Below are 24,426 nucleotides of genomic sequence, written 5' to 3'. Positions count from 1 at the left end.
ACAAACTGTAAGGTGGCCCACAGAAAGTATCTGTAGCAGATGTAGGTTTATATTCAGAGATGGTGATTTTGGAACTGAAAGAAGGAGAAAAATTGAAACGTCCCCTTGCAAAAATTTACGAATTACTGCGCTAAAAATATTGTGTGTCAGTTTAGTGTTGATCAGAACAGGTAAAGAGCGAAATGTCTTAGTACGTTCAGTTCTGCTCAGCTGTTTGAAAATCAAATAATGTAAGAGGTTTATTAGCACAGTAATTCATACATTCTTCTAAGGGGACGTTTCAGAATGTATATAAACAGACAACTAGGAATCTTTATGTTTCGGAGTAACAAAGATTTTAATGTTTGTAACAAGGCGTCTACACTGATGAGAAATACCTAGTCAAGATGCGTGTCAGGCTTTTGCGTATTGGTTGCCTGAAAAAGTGACGTCGATACGAACAGTTTCATAATTCAAAAATGGTTCAAATGGCTCTAAGCACTAGGGGGCTTAACATCTGAGGTCATCAGTCCCCTAGACTTAGAACTACTTAAACCTAACTAAGCTAAGGACATCACACACATCCATGCCGAGGCAGGATTCGAACCTGCGACCGTAGCAGCAGCGCGGTTCCGGACTGAGGCGCCTAGAACCACTCGGCCACAGCGGCCGGCGTTTCATAATTATCACGGTGCCAACCCCAGTAAGGTAGTGCCACTATGATAGGCATATGTGGCTCGCAGTGCTTGTCGTCTGCTCATAAAAATAGACAGTTTCGATACGTTTGGACGTGGTGTGATACTTCGCGCTTGGTATAAAAGTATCTCTTGTTATTGCGTGACATGGTAATCTGAATGAGACAGCTGTTCAAGTCTTTAGATTCTTGGTAATATGCTGTTCATTCTGGAGTCTAATAAAAGTTTTTTTTCATTTTTCGAAGGATTCCTTTCGTGGGGTCACTTTTTAACTTGTGGTACACAGAGTCATCCAATGAGCCAAAAGGTGTCCAACTTTACTGTGGTATTCCACAGCGTCCACAACAGCTACAGCACTTTCATTAGCCGCTTTGGTCTCTACGATGCTCTTGTTTTTCTTGAAGTTATCAAGAGCGGTCCTTTTCTGTGCCAGTATGTTGCCTTTGGGCTGTTTCGTTTGCCCCGGAATTATCGATACATACTGCATTACGACTTCAGTCTGACTCTTGAAAACAGAGAACAAGAATACATAGACGACACTGACAATTTTTCCATTGAGAATTCTCTTAGATGGAGTTGTGAAATTCTGTCTGTTGTTCTTTTGACGAAGGGTTCAGCGCTGCTAGTTTTGGATCCAGTCAGTTTCTCGAACTTTTGCAATGCGTTGCATTGCATTGAAATCTGATAACCTCGTTGCACGATTTAACGTTATTCTGTCCACTTTGTCCCAGTCTTGAGGTGAGCAAATTGTTGCCAGTGAACAATGCAAAGCAATTAAAACCTAGTTAACATAAAACTTCCTGGTAGATTAAAACTGCGTGCCGGACCGAGACTGGAACTTGGGACCTTTGGCTTTCGCGGGCAAGTGCTCTACCAACAGAGCTACCCACATTACTAGTTAACATAATTTAAGTCCCTGTGTACTTGGTGGATTTTTTCACGCAGAAGACTTTTTGTTGAACCTTGTAGTTTTCGTTGTCTGCGCATGGTGTCTACTTACGACGAAACCATGGATAACATCATTATCACGACATCCAGAGGGAAAAGCCGGATCACTAAGTAATTTATTTATTTATTTATTGAAAAAAATATCATAAACAATTCCTGTACCAGAAATCCAGTGTTGGACTGGAACCAATATTAAGTAATTTATCTATTCTTCTGCGAAGGTTCTCTAATCATCTTTCCCATATTAGATTTTATGTTTGCAGGCTTCTGTGGACGTTGTCATTGAAGGTAATATCTTCTCGGCTGTTAGGTCGCTTCTCGTTCCCTTTCAATTTCTTCTATACGATCGACGTTCTGACACCTCTGCCTTCGGAAGGCTTCCAGATTTTGACTTCCGGGCATCGATGAGGTAAATACGCGGTCTCGGTACCCGAGGAGTACCAACAACGACCTCTGTGGCAAGGCGATAATATTTTGAATGACAAACATTACCCCTCTCCTGCTCAGCCTATTTCGCTTCCTATCTAATGGCGATGGGCCACCAATCATAGCAGGAAGAATTTTACTCAATAACGTCATTTCTTCATACTAAGCGTGGCAGATTTTCCCTTTATAACACGACACTGGCCTCTCAAGGTGTTCAGCTAATAGTGGACGCCTCAAGATCCTGAAGAAGATCCCAGCAGAGTAGTCGAAACGACGATCGTGGAGAAGAAATTAAAAAGGCAAATGATGCGGTTTAACGACCTAGATGGTCTCACCTTACTATTACCTTTTCAGTTTACGTTGAACCTCAGTTATGTGATAAATTGATAAATAACAGAGCTGATGAACCACAAGTACAATAGACGTCCACGGACAATGTCACCCACAAACGACGCTTGAGATCTTTCGCCAGCTTTGTGTGCCCTGCAACACCGCAGATTTACAAATATGGAAATACCAACTCAAAATCCTATGTGACGGAAGTACGTCTTTTTAGACCTGCGAGCATGTGCAGAGGACAGACGCCATTTATTGTGTTATTTCTCTTTTTCTTTGTTTTTTTTCTTTTTTTTCGAAATCATGAAACAGATCAAGGAGGAGGAGGATGTGATTAGTGTTCAACGTCCCGTAACAAAAATGGTTCAAATGGCTCTGAGCACTATGGGACTTAACATCTCTGTTCATCAGTCCCCTAGAACTTAGAACTACTTAAACCTAACTAACCTAAGGACATCACACACATCCATGCCCGAGGCAGGATTCGAACCTGCGACCGTAGCAGTCGCACGGCTCCGGACTGAGCGCCTAGAACCGCTAGACCACCGCGGCCGGCGTCCCGAAACAACGAGATCATTAGAGACGGAGCGGAAGCTCGCGTTAGGGAAGGATGTGGAAGGAAATCAGCCGTGTTCTTTCGAAGGAACCGTCCCGGCATTAGCCTGAAGTGAGCTAGGGAAATCTCGGAAAACCTAAATCAGGATGACCGGACGCGGGTTTGAACCGTCGTCCTCCCGAATGCGAGTCCAGTGTGCTAACCACTGCACCACCTCGCTCGGTACGAAACAGATCAGGGTTGAAGAGCACATGAATACCTAAATGGAGCTATGTATAAAAATGGAGGATAATCGATTTAAAGACAGAATGTCCTCTCCCTTATTAGGTGCTAACCTCATGACTGCTGTACCTCCAACACACGATGGGCATTCAAAAGTGAAGAGTTATTGTGAAATTTTTTCGCGTACTCATGTTAAGGCGTCTCAGTATACTGTAGTGAGCTACATTGTTAGTTCTCGAATAAACATACAGCGATTTTCACTTTACTTATGTCCTGTAAATATATTTCTAGTTACGTCAAATGTCAGAAAACGTTTACCCATGTAACCTTTCTTTACAGATAGCGATACAATTCACGAGCATCGTGACACTGCTATCAATTATATTGCGGTCGGTGAAAGGAAGAATATATTATTTTTCTTGCTATTTATTGCAAGGTTATATGCATACGAACCTGACGACTGAGCTACAATCTCGCTAGATGTGATTTGTGTGTATGGGTAGACGCAGCAGGTTCTCGTCGTTGTGCACACGTCTGAATTAACTGCCCCTTATTTAGAAGTAATCGGTAGTGACGTAGCGTCAGCTGCACTGTTTAAAGTGTTGGACGGACTTCCCCTCCGAAATGTTATTTGCATTAAAAACAAACGTCTAGCGTTTTATTCTTTAACAGTTGCCACTAACTATTATTTCCATATGCATGGCATGTAATTGTAGTTTTCAAAAGCCATTCAACACTGTATTAGACTAACGAGGACGTCAGGCGAATGACCACACGTCTTCGCAAGTCTATAACTGGCTCTATAAATTGAATCAACGAACACAGGGTGCTCTCCTGCAAAGCGAGAGCCTATCAGAAACTCAGACGTCATCAAGAGAACATTGTTGGGATGCTTTTACTCTCAAACCGAATGAGACGGTGCTGTATTTAAGTCATTGAACTGGAACTGGGACGAGAGGAATAAAACCTCCCACACCTTTGAGCACACTCTTAGCAATATAAATGCACTTTCAATAACGTGTACAACCTACTTCAAGACAACCACAAAAGAATTTAAAAATGCAAAATTCGTTCACTGTTGTTGACTTCTTAAAAAAATAATGGCACTATGGGACTTAACTTCTGAGGTCATCAGGCCCCTAGAACTTAGAACTACTTAAACTTAACTAACCTAAGGACATCACACACATCCATGCCCGAGGCAGGATTCGAACCTGCGACCGTAGCGGTCGCGCGGTTCCAGACTGTAGCGCCTGGAACCGCTCGGCCACTCCGTGACTTCTTAAAGAGATACTGATGTGTAAGTACGGCCACGGAACTGGAAATACTCAATACATTCACTGTGGAAAGTACTACTGAGATTAAGTTTTTTGGTTACGTTAAATCTGAGAAAATTGAAGCGCGTGTGGTATCAGGAAGAAGAATTCATTACAAACTACAAATATTTGTACCCCCTCCCGGTATTAAGAGGGTTAAACTAAATGCCAGGGTAAGTTCCTTTTTTCTTTCTTTCGTTCTTTTTTTCTTCCAGAGAACATTGTTGATTTACTTCTCTATGCTTGTACACTTTGAATTTATTCTCAGTATACAAGCAACAAGTTAGCGTATTCAAAGAGAGAATTCCTCACTAATATAATCCCGAAATGTGTACCAATATGAAGCATTAGCATTACTTTAAGGACGAAGTTTCGGAGGATGTACGTCTGGAGCACAGCACTGCGTGGAAGTGAGTCAAAGCCTTAAGATGGGGTGTTACAGAAGGACACTGAAATGTAGCTGAGGGCGTTGGGTGTAATTGCCCCTCTGAGATGAAGAGGTTGGCACGAAAGAGGATGTTCTGGCGGGTCGTATGACATATATCAAGAGGCTGGTGACTCAAAAAAAAAAAAAAAGAAAGAAAAGATTAGACCTTATCTCTTCGTTCGTTTATCAGAACCAGTCGGTCTCCTAGTTGATTTGATACGACTCACCACGACTCTCTCTCTGTTGTAAGGGACCCATCTCTGATTAATACTCATTGTTATGTCTCTAGCTGCCATACTGTGAACTTCATTTCCGTTTTCCTTACTTTTTTTACAACCAGTTACCACTAAAGGAAACTAAATTGAAATTTATATATTTTCATTGTATCTGGAGTGATATTGTTATTATAAAGAAACAATACTCGTTACCATTAATGTGCAGTTTATCTGCAATATAAAATCGTTGTTGGCAGAGTACAATCATACATGTCATCGGTAAAATTGAAAAATTAGGGATTAATTAGGGCAGTCTACCACCAATTGATAGCGGTTGTCCACATTTCTCTTTTACGTCCACAAAGCAAAGAACAGATCTTTGTACAAGATACAATTCCGAAAAAATAGTATACCCTTCTAGACGTTTCCAGTTCACTCAAGAGCTATTTTTGCAACAGTGTATGTGGAGTAAATGAAATCATTACATTTATAGAGCAAAAGCACAAGCGGGTATCGACCCACGGAGTACGACAAAGGAGGAGTCTAACAACATTATGCGCGTACCAAGCGCTCCTTAGCGTCCCTCCAGAAACGCCAAAGGCGAACGAGGGTTATAGCTAATTGCACCCCACACTGTAGGGCCTGGGGTGGGACGGGTGTGTCTTTGGCGACAGCACTCTACGAGACAGCGCGTACCAGGTATACTTCGTGTGCGCAAGTGACCATCATTTGCATGAGAGGAGAATATGCTTTCATTGCAGAAGACTACGACGCGCCATTCCATCTTCCAAGTGATGCTCTGACCGCACCAGCCGAGCCGTGCACGTCGATGCGGCCTCTTTGTAACAGGCGCAGTGATTGGCCACATAGAGTGTGCACACTAACAATGCTAGGTTTGCTCTAATCTTGAGCGTTGGGTGTTAAGAGATTTTCTGGTGAATGTCAACAGGACACACGTCACTGGAGAGCGTTTTGAAACATTGCTGGCAAGTCACCCGTGAACAACCTCACTATTTGATTTCATGAAGTGATGATTTCGCCACTCGGGACGGAATCATACGTTTCTCTGTGAGAGGAGAAAAGAATCTGTGCCTTTTTTGTGGAGACTGAAGCATTAAAAAAGTGCTTATTTACGACCGCAAACTTGGGTCAAGTCTCTGCTCCTGGCTTGTGAGCAACCAGCACTCTTGAATCGTTTATGGCATTGTACTGAAATAGTATTCTGCCCTAGGAGTTTGCGAACATTATTCCACGTCCTCATAAATTACAGCTACGGAACGCACTTCGTCTGCACGACGGCCGACAGCACTGAGTAGATCGGCGCTGCAGAATTCCTCCCCCTTTCCCCCCTCCCCCAGTACAGCATATACGCGCCACGGCTCGGCAGAGGGCGCTCTTAAGTAGTAAATGCGTTACGTTCCATTTTCTTGGTCTCGGAGCTCTTTACTGTCGGTGTCAATCTGTGTGGCGGCTTTCTCAACTTCGATGCTAATCAATATCAACCACTTCATCTACATCTACACATATACTCCGCAAGCCACCCAACGGTGTGTGGCGGAGGGCACTTTACGTGCCATTGTCTCCCTTTCCTGTTCCAGACGCGTATGGTTCGCAGGAAGAAAGACTGCCGGAAAGCCTCTGTGCGCGCTCGAATCTCCCTAATTTTACATTCGTGATCTCCTCGGGAGGTATAAGTAGGGGGAAGCAATATATTCGATACCTCATCCAGAACCGCACCCTCTCGAAACCTGGACAACAAGCTACACCGCGATGCAGAGCGCCTCTCTTGCAGAGTCTGCCACTTGAGTTTGCTAAACATCTCCGTAACACTATCACGCTTACCATATCACCCTGTGACGAAACGCACCGCTCTTCTTTGGATCTTCTCTATCTCCTCCGTCAACCCAACTTGGTACGGATTCCACACTGATGAGCAATACTCAAGTATAGGTCGAACGAGTGTCTTGTAAGCCACCTCCTTTGTTGATGGACTACATTTTCTAAGGACTCTCCCAATGAATCTCAACATGGCACCCGCCTTACCAACAATTAATTTTATATGATCATTCCACTTCAAATCGTTCCGTAGGCATACTCCCAGATATTTTACAAAAGTAACTGCTACCAGTGTTTGTTCCGCTATCACATCATCATACAATAAAGGATCCTTCTTTCATGTTTCCGAGTTAGACTTAACGTTCCATGTCAATAGTTGTTCACTCTGCATTTTTTGAGTGTGGTTGTTCTATAATAAATATCTTCACAGTACCCAGTTGTTCTACTTTCCCTATGATTAGAGTCCATGTACCAATCATGATTAATTTAGAGTATTATCACAACTTGGTGACTCATTCAAATGTTATCTGCAGCTGCAGGCTGCCAATGGCACGGCTAATTTAAGTCACTGTATAGGTGTGAGCATTCCATTACGAACACAACGTTGACAAGCGTCACACACACACACACACGCACACACACACACACACACACACTATACACACACGCCATATGTACAGGTTCATGCGGAGTAGTATTGTAATGAGGTGACACTGCATGTCACTTGCCAGATGAAAGATTTTCTTCGAGAAACTTTTAGTTTCGAGCGAAGCATCTCTAGGCAGTGGCCTATTTCTGGTTGTGGGGATATCTAAAAGACTGTGTCTATCAGAGATATATCCGAAATCTTCCTGACCCTAATGATAACATGAGACATCTGATTACAACAGATATGATGCGAGCAGCTTTCGAGCATGCCGTGTTATGACTCTCAAATGGTTCAAATGGCTCTGAGCACTATGGCACTTAACAGCTGAGGTAATCAGTCCAATAGACCTCAGAACTACTTAAACCTAAATAACCTAAGGACATCACACACATCCATGCCCGAGGCAGGATTCGAACCTACGACCGTAGCAGTCGCGCGGTTCCGGACTGAAGCGCCTAGAACCATTCGGCCACAGCGGCTGACTGCCGTGTTATGGATGCAACTTGTTGCTGTCTTTAATGACAGGATTGAACCCTTGTAACTTGTGACCATATCCTAACAAATATGTCATAACCATCATTATCATGTGCCTGGTTGTCCCTCCCCTTTTCCTGCACCCACACCATATTTTGACTGTTTACAGCCCCAACTAGTTGCGTACATGATAATCAATTTTGCAGTAGTTTTTACATATAATGTAGTAGAAAGGTAACGAAGTTCCGTACGTTCTGTTTGTCGCTCAGTTGGTCTGAGTATTGGTTCAATAATGGTTCAAATGGCTCTAAGCACTATAGGACTTAACATCTTAGGTCATCAGTCCCCTAGACTTAGAACTACTTAAACCTAACTAACCTAAGGACATCACACACATCCATGCCCGAGGCAGGATTCGAACCTCCGACCGTAGCAGCAGCGCGGTTCCAGAAGTATTGGTTCAATGCATCTGTCTAAAGACGTTTTACAATGGGTTACTTCGCATATCTGCCAACGGCCTCCCGAAAATGGGCTGCACCAACAGAAAACAAAGAATAACGAAGACATACAAAATAAGTCGTAAGTACACTGAGGATAAAAAGTCATAGCATACCTCCTAATATCGTGTCTGTGTACGAAGTGAGCTCTCGATTATATCCCATAAATGTTCGATGGGATTCATATCGGGCGATCTGGACGGCCAAATCATTCGCTCGAACTATCCAGAATGTGGTTCATATCAATCGCGAACAGTTGCGACCCGGTGACGTTATTCATTGTCGTCTACATAAATTCCATCGTTGTTTGGAAACATGAAATTCACACAGCCCTTTCCATGTCAACGTAGCCCACGCCATTATGTAACCACGACCAGCTTGCACAGTGCCTTGTTGACAACTTGGGTTCATGGCTTCGTGGTGCCTCCCCACACTCGAATCCTACCATCAGCTCTTACCAACTGGAAGCGAAATTCATTTGACCAGACCACGGTTTTCCAATAGTCTAGGACCCAACCAGTATGGTGACGAGCCCGGGAGAGGCGCCGCAGGCGATGTCGTGCAGTTAGCAAAGGCATTCGTACCGGTTGTCTTCTGCCATAACCCATTAACGGCAAATTTATCCGCACTGTCCTAACGCATACGTTCGTCGTGCGTTCCCCACTGATTTATGCGGTTATTTCAAACAGTGTTGCTTGTTTGTTAGCATTGACAACTCTAAGCAAACGCTGCTGCTCTCGGTCGTTAAGTGAAGTCCGTCGCCACTGCGATGTTCGTAGTGAGAGGTAATGCCTGAAAGTTGGTATTCTCGGCACACTCTTGACACTGTGGATCCCGAAATACTGAATGTCCTAACGATTTCCGAAATAGACGGTCTCATGTGTCTAACTTCAAGTACTATTCCGCATCCAAAGTCTTTTAATTCCCGTCGCGCGGCCGTAGTAACTTCGGTATCCTTTTCACAAGGATCTCATGAGTACAAATAACAGCTCCGCCAGTACACTGCTCTTTTATATCTTGAGTCCGTATTGTATATGTGGATATCGCCATCCCATGACCTTTGTCACCCCTTGTATAAAACTATCACTACAGGGTCTCTCATACCCTGATCGACTGTATAATCACATTCTAGAGACCAGTCGTTCTCAGTCCATACTATAATTATAGGTTTATTACTCACAGCTTCTCTATTTCATTTAGTTCATGGTGAAATAGTCCAGCAGTTCACTGAAAGATCAATTGTGGTCGCTATGTTTAATAATCATAACGGCGCCACTTTTACTAAAAAGTTTACCGTTTCTGGTTAAAAATAGTCTTCTCGCGGGTTTGCTGCGGAATATTCAGGTGAAGTTGTACAATATTTCGACCGTCCACCTGGCCTTCATCTTCAGGTGAGACGCTGCCTTCGCTGAGTACCATTAAACTGATGATGAAGCTGTTTGGTTGGAGCTTCAATACAATTGCTCATTTCACGAGTCACGTTCATTGGCCGTACAAGTGCATCCTTCAGTACCAGTTGATACTGCGTTAATTCGCACACAAGCTTCCATGCAAACTACTTCTTCTTTAACAAAGCAGATCGTCGAATACACACATATTGTCAGACATGCTACAACTCCGAAACTTCCTCCCAGCTTAAGATTGTGTGCAGAACCAGGAATCGAACTTGCGACCTTTCGCAGGAAAGTGCTCACCAACTGAGCAGGCCAAGCATGACCCACACTTCACCCACACAGCTCACAGCCTTGCTTCCGTCAAAATTTGATATTTTGTGTGTGTGTGTGTGTGTGTGTGTGTGTGTGTGTGTGTGTGTGTGTGTGCGCGCACGTATGTGTGTGTGTGTGTGTGTGTGTGTGTGTGTGTGTGTGTGTGTGTGTGTGTGCGTGTGTGTGTGTGTGTGTACACTATGTGATCAAAAGTATCCGGACACTTGGCTAAAAATGATTTTCAAGTTCGTGACATCCTCCATCAGTAATTCTGGAATTCAATATGGTGTTGGCCCACCCTTAGACTTGATGACAGCTTCCACTCTCGCAGGCATACGTTCAATCAGGTGCTGGAAGGTTTCTTGGGGAATGACAGCCCATTCTTCACGGAGTGCTGCACTGAGGAGAGGTACCGAAGTCGGTCGGTGAGGCCTGGCACGAACTCGGCATTCGAAAACGTCCCAAAGGTGTTCTGTAGGATTCGGCTTAGGACAATGTGCAGACCAGTCCATTACAGAGATGTTATTGTCGTGTAACCACGCCGCCACAGGCCGTTCATTATGAACGGGTGCTCAATCGTGTTGCCGCGCGGAGTGGCCGCGCGCTTAGAGGCGCCATGTCACTAATCGTGCGGCCCCTCCCGCCGGAGGTTCGAATCCTCCCTCGGGCATGGATGTGAGTATTGTCCTTAGTGTTAAGTTAGTTTAAGTAGTGTGTAAGTCTAGGGACCGATGACCTCAGCAGTTTGGTCCCTTAGGAATTCACACACACACATTTTCAATCGTGTTGAAAGATGCAATCGCCATCCCCGAATTGTTCTTCGAGAGTGGCAATCAAAAAGGTGCTTAATGTAGGCCTTTGCTGTGATAGTGCCACGCAAAACAAGGGGTGCAAGCCTCCTCCATGAAAAACACGACCACATCATAACACCACCCCCTATGAATTTTACTGTTGGCACTACATACGCTGACAGATGACGTTCACCGGGCATTGGCCATACCTACACCCTGTCAAAGGATTACCACATTGTGTACCGTGATTTATCACTCCAAACAACGTTTTTCCACTGTTAAATCGTCCAATGTTTATGTTCCTTACACAAAGCGAGGCGTCGTTTGGCATTTATCGGTGTGATGTGTGGCTTATGAGCAGCCCATTACACATTACGACTCTCGGCCTGTATGATTTTGTGCTGTACCTGTCCCTTCACGTTTCCACTTCACTATCACATCGGGAACAGTGGACCTAGGGATGTTTAGGAGTGTGGAACTCTCGCATACAGACGTATGTCACAAGTGACACCTCATCACCTGACCACGTTCGAAGTCCTGAGGTCCGCGGAGCGCCCCATTCTGCTCTCTCACGGTGTCAAATGACTACCGACGTCGCTGATATGGAGTACCTGGCAGTAGATGGCACCACAATGCACCTGATATGAAAAACGTATGTTTTGGGGGGGTGTCCGACATATGTAGAATGAGCCTGGTAAGGAATTTTTCTGTAATTCGGCGAACTGGAATCATCGCCAGTTTTATCCTTAGAGTAGTATTAATTTCATTTTTTCTCTCTTTGACTAATTGTTTGCCGGCCGTTTTGGCCGAGCTGTTCTAGGCCCTTCAGTCTGGAACCGTGCGACCGCTACGTTCGCAGGTTCGAATCCTGCCTCGAGCATGGATGTGTGTGATGTCCTTAGGTTAGTTAGCTTTAAGTAGTTCTAATTTCTAGTGGACTGATGACCTCAGATGTTAAGTCCCATAGTGCTGAGAGCCATTTGAACCATTTGAACTGATTGTTATTGTGAATGTTGATCTTGTCATGAACAGGGAAACGTAAACTGGGGGAGCCAAGGGTTGCCCCAAAATAGAAAAAGCCTCATCTGTTCAAATATGTTTTTGTAGACATTTTTGTGTGCTTCAGGTGGTTGATGCGGAGGTGAAGTATACCTTCTTTTCTCTTATAATTATGAATTGTCAGGTTCAGGAACTAACACAAGTACAGGTATTTGTATGGTTTGTTTCATAATCCAATTGCTGCCAATGCTGAGGCATGATAGCGACTGGAGTTAGTGTTCTGGAATTGATTCGTCGATAACGACGAAGCCACCAACTGCCACCATAAACAGCATATAAAAATATCATATTGAAATCACGAACAGAACTGTTACTTGAAAGAAGACAAGACTGTATAATGCACGATTCAGTGGTGTAATGTGTAACAAGTAATTTATTATTCATTTGAGTACTTCGACTGTGAAGACACTGACATCTGTTGATGGTTGCACCACCACTGAAGTCAGTCGGGGTGATATAACTTACTAAGGCTAACCACCTTGAGGCATTGCCTCACTGCCTGCTGTGTATTCACTGTCGATTTTCTTCGTCTTACTAACTATAGGGCTAGAAAAGCGATTTATCGTATAAGTAGTTTGTGTTATGTAAATGTTAGTAACCTTTTTCAAACACTCTCTTTGTTATAGACATTAGCTGTTTATTCATTGTAACATAACGTTTGTGACTATTACGTATTGTTAACTTTCTGGTTATCGTAGTGTGATGTTCGCTTTTGTTTTTCTCCGTTTGTTCCGTTTATTATTACGACTAAAAACAAAGAAATTGAAATTCATTTGCAGTCATTTCTGGAGTGAGAGTATTATGAAGGAGTGGGGATATACAAATTCAGTGACGGAAATACAGCTTATTTTTAACTGAGTGATTTACCTGGAATCTAAAATCGTTATTTGGTAAAGCAAAGTCAAGTTATCGGTGAAACTGACGAGTTATCGACGCAGAGCATTTTAGCACCAACTGATAGCAATTGCCGGCTCTTGGGGCGCGTATTATTTCGGTTATCTTCTACGTTCACGTTACAGTTAAACAATATTTGTACAAGCATTAACGGAGACTTAAGCCGCGATGTCACAACAAGTCCACAGTACTCAAACACAGCACTGCGTTGCAGTAGCACTTTTCCGCAATGACCAAGACGATTCTGACATTAGAGTGTTTTTTCCGGGAGTGCGATGTGAGAAAAAAAACTCACATCGTCACTAAACGGAGTCACAGAGTCTTAACTTATTAAGACTTATTTCTGTATTATCCAGTTTCTAAGATTCAGTTTTCATGAAATTTGTATTGCGCACTTTAAAATATCAGCAGAGCTTTCTTTTCATGTGGTCTGTGTTACATCTTATGGTCTGTGTTACACCTTAAATGTCGTTGTAGAAAATATTGTTTTTCCACAGCTAACACCCAGGTAACTCTATCCTACTCTAGTCGGAGCATGCTCAGTCATTTAATAAAATATAAATACTTTCTCGAGCTGATACCCTCGTCCTGTTATCCTAAAGTAATTTGAGCATACTCAGTCATCTTCATGACAGACTTTTTGCTCGGCCTGTACCCGGAAGAGGAGTGAAGAGCCTTGAGTGGAGTTCGCTTCGTCGGCTGTCCCTCCCGGCACAGCCTCCGTCCTCCAAATTAGCTGCTGGCTCATTCGTCACATGCAGGTGTCAGTGGAGCTCCTTGGCCTGATTTCTATCTTAGGAGTTCACTGTGTTATTATACTTTATAAATGAAATTACGTCCACCCACATGCAGTTTCTCAACGGACCCATGTTTTTGTAGCGATGACTAACGAGCACTTCCTTTATATTACAGATAAAAATAATAAAAGCAGGTCTGCTTAACATGAGAAAACAGGTTTCTAAACGTTGGTGATCGCCACATATCATATTTTCCTCTTTGTTTTCTTTGTTCAACTTCAGTATTGTTTCGTTTCCGGAAACAGTGGATGCACAAGTATGGAAGTTGTTGTAAGAACGCAAATATTCATGGCCAAACTGCATTCTTACTGCAATCTATAAGCGAATTTACGCGATCTTAAACTGACTTCACTCAACGGTAATTCAATGAGTTTGATAACGCATTTGGAACAACAGCGATCTAAATTTAGTTGTAATAAAGTAATCAGTCTTGACAGAAAAATATATGTTTATTAATGGCGACCGGTTCAAACAATAAATCTTCAGACATGGAGGTCAATCTGCACTAGGCTCAGAGAACATCAAAGAAACTGTCCATTAAAGAAGCCACATTCATTCTTTGCCGAACACCGCTTAAATGAAATTCACGAATACATTGGAGATGTATATAACCCCATATTTATTATTGAATGAGCAAATCCAATTCAATTATTCACCCCTTCACACAATGTTACAATCTCTGCGTAGGAGAAGAAACTTGGTGACTTCATTCATGGATAGATAACGGCAAACTTTCCTTTCCTGAACAAAATGGTTCAAATGGCTCTGAGCACTATTGGACTCAACTTCTGAGGTCATCAGTCCCCTAGAACTTAGAACTACTTAAACCTAACTAACCTAAGGACATCACATACATCCATGCCCGAGGCAGGATTCGAACCTGCGACCGTAGCGTTCGCGTGGTTCCAGACTGTAGCGCCTGGAACCGCTCGGCCACAACGGCCGGCCTTTCCTGAACATACCTCTACTCCATTGCGTGTTTCTTCATGGTAAACGTTGTAAACGTTGTCTTAACGAAATTTTTAAATCCATATGTAACTGTGTCAAAATTGTCAACAGAGATAGCTTTTGTAGTTACATCAAGCATCGATAGATTAAGGATTGACATGTTTATCTTTGCTTGGTTCTTATCTTTGGGATCAGTTGTGTACTAGAAAATGGGCTTGTAACCCGAAACCTAAGTTGTGCAGTACAGTTTCTGAAACAAAGTTAAAAAAGTGTTTCGTTTAGTTAATAGGGTATACAATGTCTTACGAAGAATCCGTAGCTGAACCAATAAAAAGCTATACTTCATCGGTGTGGACTTTTAAAAAATCATTTCAGTGTAAACAAAATTACGATATCTAAAGTGGACTTGCGTTTTGAACACTTTAATCCCAATAGGGTAGTGTGGAGCTTTCTGAAACGTGGGACTATGTGAATAGAAATAAGAATATGTTATACTGCTCAGCCCGTGTGCGCAGATCGGACGCCATTATGTTACAGAACGAATTTTAGACAAGTCATGCACAAGTAAGAAGCATTTTCCAGAAATATGTAATCCAGTCAGTAATCATCCAGAACGAAATAAAAGAGATAAAACAGTATAGCTTATGACAATCCGCCATGCAATCTCAAGTCTGTTTAAAATAAGTTCTGTTGTTGAAATACATGAATTGTAATTATAAATATTTCCACTACCAGTTGTAGAGGTTCCACGACGTTGGTCCACAGAACGACTAATGTCTTCTATATATATATAGAGAAAGAAGTGGAAGTGGGAGAATACAAGATCTACCTGTCAGAAGTCAAAGCAGGAATAGCACAATGGGGTGTAGAGCTTTACATCAGGAAAGAAATGGAACCCAGCGTAGTTGCAATAAGGTATGTAAACGAACGATTGATGTGGATAGATTTGACAGTGTCTAGCAAGAAAATTAGGATTGTGTCAGTATATTCGCATTGTGAAGGGGCAGATCAAGATAAAATGGATAGTTTTTATGAGGCACTCAGTGATGTAGTTGTTAGAGTAAAGGAAAAGGACAGTGTTCTGCTCATGGGTGATTTTAATGCCAGGATTGGAAATCGAACAGAAGGGTATCAAAAGGTTATGGGTAAATTTGGAGAGGATATGGAGGCCAACAGGAACGGGAAACAACTCTTGGATTTCTGTGCCAGTATGGGCTTAGTAATCACAAACTCCTTTTTTAAACATAAGAACATTCACCGGTATACTTGGGAAGGCAGGGGAACCAGATCTGTCATTGACTATATAATAACAGATCAGAAATTCAGGAAGGCTGTGAGGGACACACGTGTATTCAGGGGATTCTTTGATGACACTGATCATTACTTAATCTGCAGTGAAATTGGGATTGTGAGGCCCAAAGTGCAGGAGGTCAGGTCCATATGTAGGAGGATAAGAGTGGAGAAACTTCAGGATAAGGAAATCAGGCACAAGTACATAACAATGATCTCAGAAATGTGCCAGTTAGTTGAATGTAGTCAGTTACAGTCATTGGAAAAGGAATGGACAAGGTACAGGGACACAATACTAAAAGTGGCTAAAGAATGTCTTGGAACAGTAGTGTGTAAACGTAGGATGAAGCAAACAGCTTGGTGGAATGACACAGTCAAGGCAGCCTGTAAAAGGAAAAAGAAGGCGTATCAAAAATGGCTACATACTAGAACTCAGGTAGACAGAGAAAGTTATGTTGAAGAAAGAAACACAGCCAAACAGATAATCGCAGCATCCAAGAAGAAATCTTGGGAAGACTTTGGAAACAGGTTGGAGACTGGGTCAAGCTGCTGGAAAACCATTCTGGAGTGTAATTAGCAGTCTTCGAAATGGAGGTAAGAAGGAAATGACAAGTATTTCAGACAGGTCAGGAAAACTGCTGGTGAATCCCGTGGATAACTTGGGCAGATGGAGGGAATATTTTGAAGAGTTGCTCAATGTAGGTGAAAATACGATCAGTAATGTTTCAGATTTCGAGGTACAATGGGATAGGAATGATGATGGAAATAGGATCACATTTGAGGAAGTGGAGAAAATGGTCAATAGATTGCAGTGCAATAAATGAGCCGGGGTGGACAAAATTAAGTCGGAACTCATCAAATACAGTGGAATGTCAGGTCTTAAATGGCTACACAGGATAATTGAAATGGCCTGGGAGTCGGGACATGTTACATCAGACTGGACAAAAGCAGTAATCACACCAATCTTTAAACATGTAAACAGAAAAGATTGTAACAACTACAGAGGTATCTCTTTAATCAGCGTTGTGGGTAAAATCTTCTCAGGTATTGTTGAAAGGAAAGTGCGAGTATTAGTTGAGGACCAATTGGATGAAAATCAGTGTGGGTTTAGGCCTCTTAGAGGTTGTCAGGACCAAATCTTTAGCTTACGGCAAATAATGGAGAAGTGTTATGAGTGGAACAGGGAATTGTATCTATGCTTTATATATCTAGAAAAGGCATATGACCGGGTTCCTAGGAGGAAGTTATTGTCTGTTCTGCGAGATTATGGAATAGGAGGCAAAGTTTTGCAAGCAATTAAAGGTCTTTACATGGATAGTCAGGCAGCAGTTAGAGTTGACGGTAAATTGATCACGGTTCAGAGTAGTTTCAGGGGTAAGACAAGGCTGCAACCTGTCTCCACTGTTGTTCATATTGTTTATGGATCATATGTTGAAAACAATAGACTGGCTGGGTGAGATTAAGATATATGAACACAAATCAAGCAGTCTTGAATATACGGATGACTTAGTTGTGATTGCAGATTCGATTGAAAGTTTGCAAAGTAATATTTCGGAGCTAGATCAGAAATGTAAGGACTTTTTTTTGGTCATCAGCCTACTGACTGGTTTGATGCGGCCCGCCACGAATTCCTTTCCTGTGCTAAACTCTTCATCTCAGAGTAGCACTTGCAACCTACGTCCTCAATTATTTGCTTGACATATTCCAATCTCTGTCTTCCTCCACAGTTCTTGCCCTCTACAGCTCCCTCTAGTACCATGGAAGTCATTCCCTCATGTTTTAGGAGATGTCCTATCATCCTGTCCCTTCTCCTTATCAGTGTTTTCCACATATTCCTTTCCTCTCCGATTCTGCGTAGAACCTCCTCATTCCTTACCTTCTCAGTCCACCTAATTTTCAGCATTCGTCTATAGCACCACATCCCACATGCTTCGATTCTCTTCTGTTTCGGTTTTCACACAGTCCATGTTTCACTACCATACAATGCTGTACTCCAGACGTACATCCTCAGAAATTTCTTCCTCAAATTAAGGCCGGTATTTGATATTAGTAGACTTCTCTTGGCCAGAAATACCTTTTTTGCCATAGCGAGTCTGCTTTTGATGTGCTCCTTGCTCCGTCCGTCATTGGTTATTTTACTGCCTAGGTAGCACAATTCCTTAACTTCATTGACTTCGTGACCATCAATCCTGATGTTAAGTTTCTCGCTGTTCTCATTTCTACTACTTCTCATTACCTTCGTCTTTCTCCGATTTACTCTCAAACCAGACTGTGTACTCATTAGACTGTTCATTCCGTTCAGCAGATCATTTAATTCTTCTTCACTTTCACTCAGGATAGCAATGTCATCAGCGAATCGTATCATTGATATCCTTTCACCTTGTATTTTAATTCCACTCCTGAACGTTTCTTTTATTTCCATCATTGCTTCCTCGATGTACAGATTGAAGAGTAGGGGCGAAAGGCTACAGCCTTGTCTTACACCCTTCTTAATACGAGCACTTCGTTCTTGATCGTCCACTCTTATTATTCCCTCTTGGTTGTTGTACATATTGTATATGACCCGTCTCTCCCTATAGCTTACCCGTACTTTTTTCAGAATGTCGAACAGCTTGCACCATTTTATATTGTCGAACGCTTTTTCCATGTCGACAAATCCTATGAAAGTGTCTTGATTTTTCTTTAGCCTTGCTTCCATTATTAGCCGTAACGTCAGAATTGCCTCTCTCGTCCCTTTATTTTTCCTAAAGCCAAACTGATCGTCACCTAGCGCATTCTCAATTTGATTTTCCATTCTTCTGTATATTATTCTTGTAAGCAGCTTCGATGCGTGAGCTGTTAAGCTGATTGTGCGATAATTCTCGCACTTGTCAGCTCTTGCCGTCTTCGGAATTGTGTGGATGATGCTTTTCCGAAAGTCAGATGGTATATCGCCAGACTCATATATTCTACACACCAACGTGAATAGTCGTTTTGTTGCCACTTCCCCCAATGACTATGGTATGAAAATTAGCATCTCCAAAACTAAAGTAATGTCAGTGGGAAAGAGATATAAACGGATTGAGTGCCAAATAGGAGGAAGAAAGTTAGAACAGGTCGACGGTTCAAGTACTTAGGATGCATATTCTCACAGGATGGTAACATAGTGAAAGAACTGGAAGCGAGGTGTAGCAAAGCTAATGCAGTGAGCTCTCAGCTACGATCTACTCTCTTCTGCAAGAAGGAAGTCAGTACCAAGACAAAGTTATCTGTGCACCGTTCAATATTTCGACCAACTTGGTTGTATGGGAGCGAAAGCTGGGTGGATTCAGGTTACCTTATCAACAAGGTTGAGGTTACGGATATGAAAGTAGCTAGGATGATTGCAGGTACTAGTAGATGGGAACAATGGCAGGAGGGTGTCCACAATGAGGAAATCAAAGAAAAACTGGGAATGAACTCTATAGATGTAACAGTCAGGGCGAACAGGCTTAGATGGTGGGGTCATGTTACACGCATGGGAGAAGCAAGGTTACCCAAGAGACTCATGGGTTCAGCAGTAGAGGGTAGGAGGAGTCGGGGCAGACCAAGGAGAAGGTACCTGGATTAAGAATGATTTTGAAGTAATAGGCTTAACATCAGAAGAGGCACGAATTTTACCACTGAATAGTTTATCATGGAGGAATTTTATAAGGGGGACTATGCTCCAGACTGAACGCTGAAAGGCATAATCAGTCTTAAATGATGATGATGATGATGATGATAAGTTCTAGGGGATTGATGACCTCAGATGTTAAGTCCCATAGTGCTCAGAGTCATTTTAACCATTTTTTTAATCCAGAAGATGATATGAATCGGAAAAAGAAAACGTACAGTGTAGTTTCTGTAACGACAAATATTACGACCCTGTGTCTATGAAGAAAGATCGTTGGCTCAGATCTGATAAGTGCAAGATGTGATTTCACGAAATCTGTGTGGAACCCGCTGGTCGTAGACAATTCTGCAGTGGGTAATCCATGTAACAACTAGTGGAATAATTAAAAAGTGTAGCATTCCATATTGTATATGACTCTATGACAGTTTATAATGATTCCCGTAGCCCCATTTACGACTCAAATAGCATGACAAATTTTTCATTCTTTCGTTGTTTCAACATTTTAAATTTTTCTGTATACATTGAAGAAGAATAGATCTTGAAGCAATGTGCCTTAGTCATACAAAACTTGTAACTATGATCCAGTCACCGTAACAATTTTACACTAAGAACGTGTTGTACGACATAAACGAAAGTTGTTAGGCTTGTTTATACACCTGAAAGAGGATGTCCATTAAAATTTCGTGCCAGTCACATGAGAGTGGCGCTAGTAGCGTAAGTATGACGAGGTAAATCAGGTTCACTTTAAATTCACGCTGTAACGCTCGTAAGCGTTAGTTACCTTTTAGATTGGACGTAACGAGTTGATGTTAGTCAAGAATGGCTTTAAAGTGACGAAGATCCCATTATCAACATCTCACTGAATTTGGACAAGGTCGTGTAATGGGGCTACTAGAAGCTGGATGTTACTTTTGCTATATTTCAGAAAGGCTTGACAGGAATGTAGCCACTATACATGATTGCTGGCAGTGGTGGTCTCGAGAATGTTTGGTCGTACGAAGACCGGGCTCCAGACGATCACGTGGCACTACCGAGACGGAAAACCATCGTGTCGGCGTATGGATCTGGCACATCGTATCGCATCTGCTGCAGCAGTTCGAACAGCAGTTGGCACCCCAGTGGCGCAAAGCACTGATGCAAATCGGACACTTCAAGCACACATCCGAGCCAGACTCCCTGTGGCGTATATTCTACAGAACCTAAACCACCGCCATTTACATCAGTGGTGTCAAGCAAAAGCTCATTGGAGGGCAGGGAGAAGACCTGTTGTGCTTTCTGATGAAATATGGTTCTCTCTCGGTGCCAGCGACAGAAGGACACCAGTTGAGGTGGCCGAGCGGTTCTAGGCGCTACAGTCTGGAACCGCGCGACTGCTACGGTCGCAGGTTCGAATCCTGCCTCGGGCATGGATGTGTGTGATGTCCTTAGGTTAGTTAAGTTTAAGTAGTTCTGAATTCTAGGGGACTGATGACCTCAGAAGTTAAGTCCCATAGTGCTCAGAGCCATTTGAACCATTTTGAACACCAGTTGAGGGCCTGCCACCATTCTGTCTGTGCTAGACACGATCTACACTTTGAGTTATAGCTTAGGGTACGATTTCGTATGACAGCTGGTGCATCTTCTACATCTACATCTAATCCATACTCCGCAAGCCACCTGACGGTGTGTGGTGGAGTGTACCTTGAATACCTCTATCGGTTCTCCCTTCTATTCCAGTCTCGTATTGATCGTGGAAAGAAAGACTGTCGGTGTGCCTCTGCGTGGGCTCTAATCTCTCTGATTTTATCCTCATAGTGTCTTCGCGAGATATACGTAGGAGGTAGCAATATACTGCTTGACTCCTCGGTGAAGGTATGTTCTCGAAACTTCAACAAAAGCCCGTAACAAGCTACTGAGCGTCTCTCCTGCAGAGTCTTCCACTGAAGTTTATCTATCATCTCCGTAACGCTTTCGCGATTACTAAATGATCCTGTAACGAAGCGCGCTGCTCTCCGTTGGATCATCTCTATCTCTTCTATCAACCCTATCTGGTACGGATCCCACACTGCTGAGCAGTATTCAAGCAGTGGGCGAACAAGCATACTGTAACCTACTTCCTTTGTTTTCGGATTGCATTTCCTTAGGATTCTTCCAATGAATCTCAGTCTGGCATCTGCTTTACCCATGATCAACTTTATATGGTCATTCCATTTTAAATCACTCCTAATGCGTACTTCCAGATAATTTACACAATTAACTGCTTCCAGTTGCTGACCTGCTATACTGTAGCTAAATGATAAGGGATTTATCTTTCTGTGTATTCGCAGCACATTACACTTGTCCACATTGAGATTCAATTGGCATTCCCTGCACCATGCGTCAATTCGCTGCAGATCCTCCTGCATTTCAGTACAATTTTCCGTTGTTACAACCTCTCGATATACCACAGCATCATCCGCAAAAAGCCTCAGTGAACTTCCGATGTTATCCACAAGGTCATGTATGAATATTGTGAATAGCAACGGTCCTACGACACTCCCTTGCGGCACTCCTGAAATCACTCTTACTTCGGAAGACTTCTCTCCATTGAGAATGACATGCTGCGTTCTGTTATCTAGGAACTCTTCAATCCAATCACACAATTGGTCTGATAGTCCATATGCTCTTACATTGTTCATTAAACGACTTTGGGGAACTGTATCAAACGGCTTGCGCAAGTCAAGAAACACGACATCTACCTGGGAACCCGTGTCTATGGCCCTCTGTGTCTCGTGGACGAATAGCGCGAGCTGGGTTTCACCTTCGTGGTTATCGCACGCAGTCTCGCTGAACAAAGTAAGAGCATATAGACTATCAGACCATTTGTGTGATTGGATTGAAGAGTTAGTAGATAACAGAACGCAGCATGTCATTCTCAATGGAAAGAAGTCTTCCGAAGTAAGAGTGGATAACATCGGAAGTTCACTGAGGCTTTTTGCGGATGATGTTGTAGTATACCGAGAGGTTGTAACAATGGAAAATTGTGCTGAAAAGCAGGAGGATCTGCAACGAATTGGCGCATGGTGTAGGGAGTGGCAATTGAATCTCAATGCAGACAAGTGTAATGTGCTGCGAATACACAGAAAGAAAGATTCTGTATCACTTAGCTACAATATAGCAGGTCAACAACTGGAAGCAGTTAATTCCGTAAATTATCTGGGAGCAGGCATTATGAGAGATATAAAATGGAATGACCATAAAAAATTAATCGTCGGTAAAGCAGATGCCAGACTGAGATTCATTGGAAGAATCCTAAGGAAATGCAATCCGAAAACAAAGGCAGTAGGTTACAGTACACTTGTTCGCCCACAGCTTGAATACTCCTCACCGGTGTGGTATCCGTAGGAGATAGGGTTGATAGAATAGAAGAGAAGATCCAACGGAGAGTAGCGCGCTTCGTTACAGGATCATTTAGTAATAGCGAAAGCGTTACAGACCTCTTGTACTGCTATTCATGAACAGAATGCCAGGGGGTATTTTCCAACAGGATAACGTGGCCTGCTCGATCACCAGCTGTGTCTCGAATCGATCACATATGGGACACCATCGGACGAAAACTCTAGCGTCATCCATAGACAGTGCAACAGTGCACCGACCAATTTCAACAGGGCAGTCATAGAACTCCATTCCACAAACTGACAGTCGGCCAGTACAATGTATGCTCATTTGCGTGCTTGCATTCAATATTCTGGCGATTTCACGAGTTATTAATGTACCAGCATTTCACATTTGTAATGGCTTGTCTCACGCTTATGTTAACCTATGATCTTGCAGTATTAATCATTTAAATATGATAGCTAGACAGATGTATTCATAAAGTTAAGTCACTCTACATTAATTTTTTTGGTGTAACTACTTTTTTTCGTCAGTCTATTTCCTGCCCCTTTGTGTGCCAAAAAAATTGACTCATTTAGCCTCACCTCATCCTAATCCTCGCTAGAGCTCGTTTTGGTTCTGATGGGGGTCCATCCGTGAGCCATTTAAAACCGTTCTCGCCGCCGGCTGAGCAGGTAGTAGTTAGCGGCCCATTACGTTCGGCAGGAACCCACGCAGAGGGGTAGCCGAGCCGTCCAGATGTGCCGCGCGCGCCCTGTATTAGGAGGCACCGAGTGGGCGATGCGCTCTCCACGCTCCAAATGCGGCCTGGCTTGCCCCGCGCGCAGCGCCTCTACCAGGTGACGTCACGACAGATGAGCAGCGGCGACCGTTACCTGCCGACTGTGGACACGACGCCGCCCTCCTTCAACCGTCGCGTCCTCCGTGGAGGCAAAATACTCTCTTTCTCCTGCTCTAGCTTTCAACCATGCATGCACGAACAAGTGGCGAAACAAACAACCACCTAAGCAGCGAACTACGAGGGTTGTCCTGAAAGTAATGAACCTTTTTTTTTCGTCAACGTTTCTTTCTTCTACATCTACATCTCCATGGATACTCTGCAAATCACATTTAAGTGCCTGGTAGAGGGTTCATCGAACCATCTTCACAATTCTCTATTATTCCAATCTCATATTGTGTGCGGAAAGAGTGAACACCTATATCTTTCCGTACGAGCTCTGGTTTCCCTTATTGTAGGTCGGTGTCAACAAAAAATTTTCGCGTTCGGAGGAGAAAGTTCGTGATTGGAATTTCGTGAGAAGATTCCGTCGCAACGAAAAACGCCTTTCTTTTAATGATGTCCAGCCCAAATCCTGTATCATTTCTGTGACACCCTCT

Source organism: Schistocerca cancellata, chromosome 1, assembly GCF_023864275.1.
Source record: "Schistocerca cancellata isolate TAMUIC-IGC-003103 chromosome 1, iqSchCanc2.1, whole genome shotgun sequence".
Taxonomy (NCBI): Eukaryota; Metazoa; Arthropoda; class Insecta; order Orthoptera; family Acrididae; genus Schistocerca; species Schistocerca cancellata.
This window is presented reverse-complemented; position numbering follows the sequence as displayed.